The sequence below is a fragment of the Pan paniscus genome, chromosome 5 (genome assembly GCF_029289425.2).
Source record: "Pan paniscus chromosome 5, NHGRI_mPanPan1-v2.0_pri, whole genome shotgun sequence".
Taxonomy (NCBI): Eukaryota; Metazoa; Chordata; class Mammalia; order Primates; family Hominidae; genus Pan; species Pan paniscus.
In genome coordinates, this window is record NC_073254.2 from 116,752,587 (window position 1) to 116,760,710 (window position 8,124).

Below are 8,124 nucleotides of genomic sequence, written 5' to 3' on the forward strand. Positions count from 1 at the left end.
TACCAAGATACTACACAGGACACAAAGCAAAGCTGGCCTCTTAGTGTAACTGTCCTACTAATGAGAAAATTCACTCTCATAATAACCAAAAAGAGAATTGTTATTCTGGTATTCTGCATGGTCAGGTAGGAAGAATGTGGAATTTAGATTCAAATATCCTGGAGTTGACTCTTATCAAACTTCTGGGGACCTCACAATGAATAAGGTGATAAAGATTATTGTATGGAAAGAACCTACGAGAGTACCCACTGTACCAAAAATACCTTCCTGGACCATAACATGGGGGAACAAATGCCAGCACAGAGGCAGTGGAATTAAAAGCACAGACTCTAGGATATGATTGCTCTAAATAAGAGACTGCTCTCTGCACTTGCTGGCTATCTGAACTCAGACAGGTTAAAACTCTCACTTTGCCTCAGAGTTTTATCAACTATAAACTAAAACTAATAAAATAGTACCACTCTCATAGAGTTGTGAGGATTTAATGAGTTATTTCATGCAAGGTTCTGAAGACTTTGTGTGGGATGCAGTAAGAATTAGATGAATATTCACTATGACTATAATTATGCTGATGGCTAAAAGCCATGGTTTGATACTGAATCACCCTCCACTTCAGTTCTGCTCTGTGGTTCTGATTGCTGCTCCCCAAAAGCCTCCTACTTCCTGTGGTTCCTGCTTTATGGAGTGCAATTGATGATGGTTTATGCTCTATGGAGTGTAATTGATGACTGTGGGCTAAACTGTGTTAAAATTCATGACATTTTAAGTGTTTGTGTTTTCCTAATTGTAAAAGAGTAACATATACTTGTGTAGAAAATTAATGTATATGCAATTAACAATTATATAGTAATATAAAATAATTTCTATAAAAGTATAAAGAGAAAAATTAAAATTAAACAAAGTAGGGTTTATATTTTATATATTTCTTGCTATGCTTTGCTAGGCATACAGAGAGATGCTCATAGTTTGCATTATTAAATATACACACAGAGAGATCTGTATATCTTGATTTGTTAATCTTTAATCATGAGCATTGCTCAAAGTTGTTAAATTTTATTAAAGATTAATGTTGATAGCCACATAATAGCCCATCATTACAATTAATTCACCAGTATTCCACAGTTAAATATTGAGGTTAAATGTGATAAACATTTTTGTTAGTATAAATTACACTATAAGAAACATCTTTGTCCTTAAATATTTGTCCATATTATCATCATTTACTTTTACCGTATTTCCAGAAATGAACTTAATGCATTAAAACACATTAAATATCTTGATTGAAATAATTTCTAGAAATTTTATAACATTTTCACTACTTTAGTGGAAAAACAGTATCATAATTGATTTTCAATTATTTTATTACAAGTGGAATTGAACAATTTTCAGCTATTTCTTTATACTTTGGATTTCTTCTGTTGTCTATGTCTTTTGCCTAATTTTCTATAGAAAAATCTCTATTTTATATTGTCCTTTGCCTAATTAGCACCATTGTTAGTGTTTTCCCTATTGAATTGTAAGTAGGGGGACACACTTTCTCACTCATGCTAGTTCCCTCTGTGCGGATGGAGCTCCACTGCCAACCACTTCTGGCACTCTTGCCCTCATGGTCCTTCTAGCCCTAGGGATGAGGAATGGCTGATTGGTGAGTTTGGGGTAAGGAAGTGAGCATGTGCAGCTTAACTCTTTCCACAGTGTCCCTGTCCGGCTGTTATAGATACTATAAGTGCTCGTCTCGTCTCATCTGTTCTTCTTTGCTGTAAGTTTTAAAGGAACAGCTTAATTTGGGAGGCATAGGGCTTTCCAGGACTGCCTGGGACCCAGTGCACAGGTCTGCCTAGTTCTAATGTTCAAAGTTAGAAAGCCCACTGTTGCCACTCACAGAGGTCACCCAAAACCCTTCCTCAGTAATAGAAGTAATATTTTGCTCTCTGTCTTTCACTGCTTTGTCTCTCCAGTTGGTTCAATCTTGGGTAGAGAAAGCAAGGTGTCATTCATTGGGCATCCTAAAACTCCAAAATCTGTTTGAAACTTGAAAAATACATATATATACAAAGCTGAATTTGAGGGACAAAGTAACAATAAAAGATTGGACACTGGAGCAGAAAGTGGAGAGTTTAAAACTGCATGGATTTGTTTTTCCTTGACATGTCACTGAAGTTTATGGAAACTTTGTTCACAGGCAAGTAGTTGTTTTGTACCTCTTCACTGGGTTTAGGAATATTCAAGCAGGCCTCAGCAAAAGCACAGGGTGCCTTGGTCTCAGCATATCTCAATTTCTCAGGCTGCTGGGCATCTGCAGGTGCATACTGCCATTGCTTCACATTGAAACCACACAGGCACCTTAGCAAAAAAATGCAGTTTGAGGGGTGGAGGGAACCCGAGCAGGTACAGGCGGCCATGGGGCCATAGTAAGCGGAGGACTTGATTACACAGGAAAGTGTTCTCATGTCATGCTTTTTAGATATTTGGGAGTTGTATAAATTATTTGATGCTTTCACTTGGGTTTTTTTTTGTATTGTTTTGCCAATTAGATCAAATCTTAAATTACAACTGTGTTCTACAGAAACTACAGAAAAATAGTGTGGAATCTTAGCTTGAACTTGTTAATGTGAGGCCAAAGTAGAGAGTGGCATAGGTTTCTCCAAATACTGTGATGTTTCATGTCATTCGGAATTTCATTCATGAAAAATAGGAAATAGTGGAGGAGCTACGCTTGGATATAAGCTTAGCTTAGCTAAGCTCTTGTCCACAAATGCTTAAAACTCTATCCCTCATATAATCTCAAGTTGGCTCTGGATTTTTTAATTGCATAAGTTCTGAAATGGCTTAAAAATGGTGTAAGACACAAGTTGTAGCTGAATTCACAGAAGAGTGGCTTATTTCACCAAAAAAATAAAAATAAAAATAAATAGGGCCTTTAGTATAGAAACAAATGCTAACTTCTTAGGCTCAACTGAAATATTGCAGAACCAAGAAAAAAGGTAATTTAAAGGGCCTGTGCTTGAAACATTCTGCCTCTAGGAATCAAGTTTGCTCAGAAGTCAAGGAAGACTTGAGAGTGGCTTTTTAAAAAATTGGTTCAGCCTTCATCTCAGAACAGAAGCAGTAGAAACATGAAAATAAATCAAGAAAGACAGACTAATTAAACTGGAGGAAGAAAAATAATCCTCAGGGGAAAGGTTAAGCTCTGAGGAAATGGGTTATGTGGATATTAAAGGAAACATAAGGTCTTGAAGGCCAGAATAGATCAATAATGATGAGAATATAAAATAAATAATAGTGTTATATGATAATAAATTAATAATAAAGGAGCATTACACCCAGGTGTTGTGAGGATAAAATGAATTAATATATGGAAACTCCTTAGAGCAGTGCCTGTATGTGGTAAATGCTCTACCTGGGTCATCTGGTGCCATTATTATCAGTACTGTTAAGTTTAGAGGAGTAAAGATACGGGCATAATAAGCAGAATAAACTGTTAGACACCAGGGCAGAAAAGAGAATAAGGATATGTTAGTAGAAACATCTCTCACTTTGGCCAAAAACAACAGAGAATTAAAGCTGGGCAAGACTTCCGACATCCAAGAGCTGAGGAGCAGTGGTACTCTGGGGAATAGGGGCAGAGGCATAGGTCCTCACTGGGCTCTCAGGTATTTCTATTCAGAAATCTGAGGCGATTCTCCAGCTGAAACAACGAGGGATTGGAGGGAGCCCATCTTTCCTGGGAGTGAGTCTTCCTAAGTGAAAGCAGTTTCATAAGAAGAGATAGGGATCATATCCCCTGTGGCCAATGACCCACAGGCCCACTCACGTGACAGAGCAGTGCCCTCCAGATGAATCCCACCCTCACTACATTCTGGGGACCATAAACACCATTTTTGGTCTTAGCACTCTATTTTGTAGTTGTTGTAGTTACCTTAGCCTTTTGCCTTCATTTTCCTTATTTAGTTAATGGTTCTGCCTGTTGCACTCTAAACTCCACTGGAACATAACCTGGGTCTGTCTTGTTCATTCCCAAATTTCTAACACTTAGCACAATGCCTAGCGTATACTTGTTGAACAGATAAATACATGGGATAGCTATTGAAGATGCTAAAGAGTTTTCTTCAATTTCCTTTTGGTCCTGATCATTTCAAAGCACATGATTAAAAATATAATTACACTTTGGAATTTTAAATTTATATTATTTTCCGATTCTTCCTATATATTGAACATAAGCTTCATGTTCTAATGAGGGAGTAGTAGGTCACAAACTCAGTTGCCTGCGGGGACACTGAGTTAACACAGATAACTAAAATGATCGGCCTAAAAAACTGTAGGGCCAAAACTGTCTAGCTCCACACCTAATACCTAATTATATTTGTTCTTGGTTATGGTCACATCTTCCTACTTCATTTCATCTCTCTCTCCCTCTCTCTGTCTCTCTCTCTCTGTCTCTATTTCAGACATTGTCTATAAAAGGATAGTAGAGACTAAAGTCAAAATTATCCCCCCTTTTTTCAGACAGGGCTTGCCTTTCCTCTGTCGGCAAATAAGGTGAGGGGCCGATCACCTGGTTCTAATCAGGAGTTGAGCTGACTTGGGATGGATGCAGCTTTAGAGAAAACCCAGCTCGCTTCATGTTGGAGATTGTGTTTATTACAGGTCTCTCCTCTAGCAGAGCTTCATCTACCGAAGCCCCTGAAAACTGGGGTAAATTTGCCTTTGTTTTTCTCTCCAGGCCCCATCCTTCCTGTTCCTCAGCACTTAGCAGACATATGCATCTGTGGTTCCTCTAGATTCCAATCAGAGTCACCCCATTGTTAGGTATGGCCAGGGGAGAGCAAGGGGAAATTATGTAAGCTAGTTCTGAGCAGAAGCTTGAAAAACCACTGAATGTTCCCATGCATATACTTTTTTCCCTCTGCCATGAGACTGGCATGTCTGTGTTCGTTTCTTAGACCTGCCAGATAAGGTACCCACAAAACTGGGGCTCAAATAACATAAATTTATTGCCTCACAGTTCCAGAGCCTAGAGGTCCACAATCAAGATGTTCAAAGGATTGGTTCTTTCCGAGGACTGTGAGGGAAAGATCTGTCCAGGCCTCTCACCTTGGCTTGTGGATGGCCGTCTTCTCCCTGTGTCTCTGCACATCATCTTTCCTGTAAACCAAAAATAAAATTCTAAACCCCCAACCAACTGAATAGACCCCTCCTCTCACCAAGGGCATTCCAATTAAGCTGAAAAACTAGTTCAGGCCATGATGGGAAATAGGGGTAAGATGTGCCTCATTATACCTTCCTCCCGTTGGAATTCAGGCACAGCTGACCAGCATTAACATCAGCACAGAGACCTGAAGACTGATGAAACACTTTCGTAGCCGTAAGACGCCAAATTCCAGCCTGATTCTAGTGTCGCATCACTTGATAGATCATTGGTACACCCTGAAAGAAATAGAAGTATTTTACCCCAAAATATATTTCTTTGACATATTTTGAAATGGCTCTGCAAAGGTATCTCTTGTGGGGAAAATCTACATTCTGTAGGGAATCCCTGTTCCTTTCCAGGTTTCTTCCCTGACTCAGGAGAGAATTAACAAAGAGTCTGGCACCGATTTAGGTCTGATAAGAGCTCTGAAGCCTGCTACCTGGAGGCTCCATCCGCGTGAAAAAACCTTGTTCTCACAACCCCTTATCTTAACCCAGACATTTCTTTCTATTGATTCCAGGTCTTAATAACTCTTTCAACCAATTGCCAATCAGAAAATCTTTGAGTACACCTATCACCTGGAAGCCCCCACTTTGTCTTGCCTTTCCAGAAAGAACCAATGTACATCTTACATGTATTGATGATGTCTTATGTCTCCCTAAATTGTATAAAACCAAGCTGTAGCCCTGCCACCTTGGGCACATGTTCTCAGGGTATCCTGGGGCGGTGTCACAGGCCGCTGGTCACTCATATTTGGCTCAAAATAAATCTCTTCAAATATTTTACAGAATTTGACTCTTTAGATCAACATGCCTCTGTGTGTGTCTGTCTCTGTGTCCAAATTTCCCCATTTTATAAAGACACCGTTCATATTGCATTAGGGCCTATCTTACCTAATTGTATCTGCAATGACTCTCTTTCCAAATCAGGTCACATTCTGAGGTACTAGGGATTAGAACTTCATCATATGAATTTGGAGGGGATCATAATTCCACCCATAACAGTGTCAGAAATTACAACTGCTTTTTCATCCTGAATCCAGGAATGAAGAAGACATGTAGAGCAAAGCCTTCAGGGCCTTACAGACCCATAGTTGACATGCAACATTAGACATAAATAAACCTGTATTATTGCAGGCCACTGAAAATTCAGGGGTGGTTTGTTACCACTGCCTTACTTAGTGAAAATTACTTAACACAGCATCTAATATGCATTAACTCAATGTATTTCTTTTGGTTTCAGTTAGTGTCATGGGTTAAATTGTGTCTCCAAACAGATAAGTTTAAGTCCTAGTCCCTGATATCTGTGAATGTTACCATACTCAGAAAGACGTTCTTTGCAGAAGTTAAGGTGAACTCACACTGGATTAGTGTAAGCTCTAAATCCAATAACTGGATACATACAGGGAAGAAAGCCATGTGAAGACAGGGGCAAAGATGGAGTGATGCATCTACAGGCCAAGCGCCAAGTATTGCCAGAAGCTACCAAAAGCTAGGAAGAGGCACAGTAGGATTCTTCCCTAGAAACTTTGGAGGGAGCGTGGCCTTACCAACACCATGATTTCAGACTTTTATCCTCCAGAATTATGAAAGAATAAACTTATGTTGTTTTAAGCCATGCAGTTTGTGGTATTTTTTTTTAACAGTCCTAGGAAACTAATACAGGTAGAATGAATCCCTATTCTCACTGCCATGTTTCTTTGCACTCTGTTTCCTCAAGGCCAGTAATTCTCAATGTAGTTCTCTCATCTTTATAGTTTGTGAAATGCCACAAAGATATGGCAACAACTTGTCTGAAAGTGTCTTGGTGGTGGTGTGTGCTTTATTTTGTCTTTCTGTGTATAGCCATTGATATTTCAGTGGAAAGTTAAAAATGTGTGCCAGGTGCTCCTAAAGCTGATACTCTATAACTCTCATATTTAATATGTTTAAGCATTTAGGAAACAATTTTCCATTGAAAACTGAATATTCCAAATCAACTGTGGAGCAGTAGTCAAAAATACCAGGGAAAAGACTAGACGTAAAGTGCAACACTTACTTCAGGAAACCAATGCCTCAAAACCCCTGTATCTTAAGATCCAATAGGCTCAGTTGTAAGGAACTCCACCTGCCTGCACATTTCTGGCCTTTATCTATGATACCTTCAGGACACTAGAAGGCAGGTAATAATTTTATTATTAATTTTACTGTAATGATTTAGGGTCACTATTTGGAGTGCAGCCATAGTACTCTCTTGCCCAGACGCCTTCTGATACAGCGCAAGGAGGGCAGAGCAGGGAGTCTAAGCACACAGGCTTAGACACAAGCATCATTGCATCATGCTTCCCTTCAAATTGGCCCCAGCAACAATTAAGTGAGCCAGTATTTACCCCAGGTGAGGAGGCACCTGTGACTGACTTCTCCAGCCTCAGAGTGATTCAACAGGAACTGTTTCAAGCAGCAGAGAATGACTGAGGTTGATGGTGGCTTTTACAGAGGCAGCTGGGAATCAGGGGCTTACAGCTTCGGGACAATAACCTAATGAACAGGACTCAGGGATTAGATTAATCATTACTACTACATTTATACTTATTATATTTTCTAATTCAAAAGAATTGTACAATCATTGAAGAATAATTCAAACACTACAGAAATATGTGTAAAGTCAAAGTCCCCATAAACCAGCGTTGTACCCAAAGATAAACATTGTCATCTGTGTAATACACAAATGTCTAGAAATTTTTTCTCTAATAATATAGACCCCTCCCCCTTTTTGACAAATTGAGATTGTACTACACTTTTTTTTTTAACAATTTGCTTATTGAACTTAACAATATGGAGATACCTTTACAATTTTATATGTCTACTTGTCTTTTTTATTTTACTTTTTTAAAACAATGTTATCATTTTCATAAAAATGAAACATTCCCATTCCAAAATATTTAAGCTATTCAG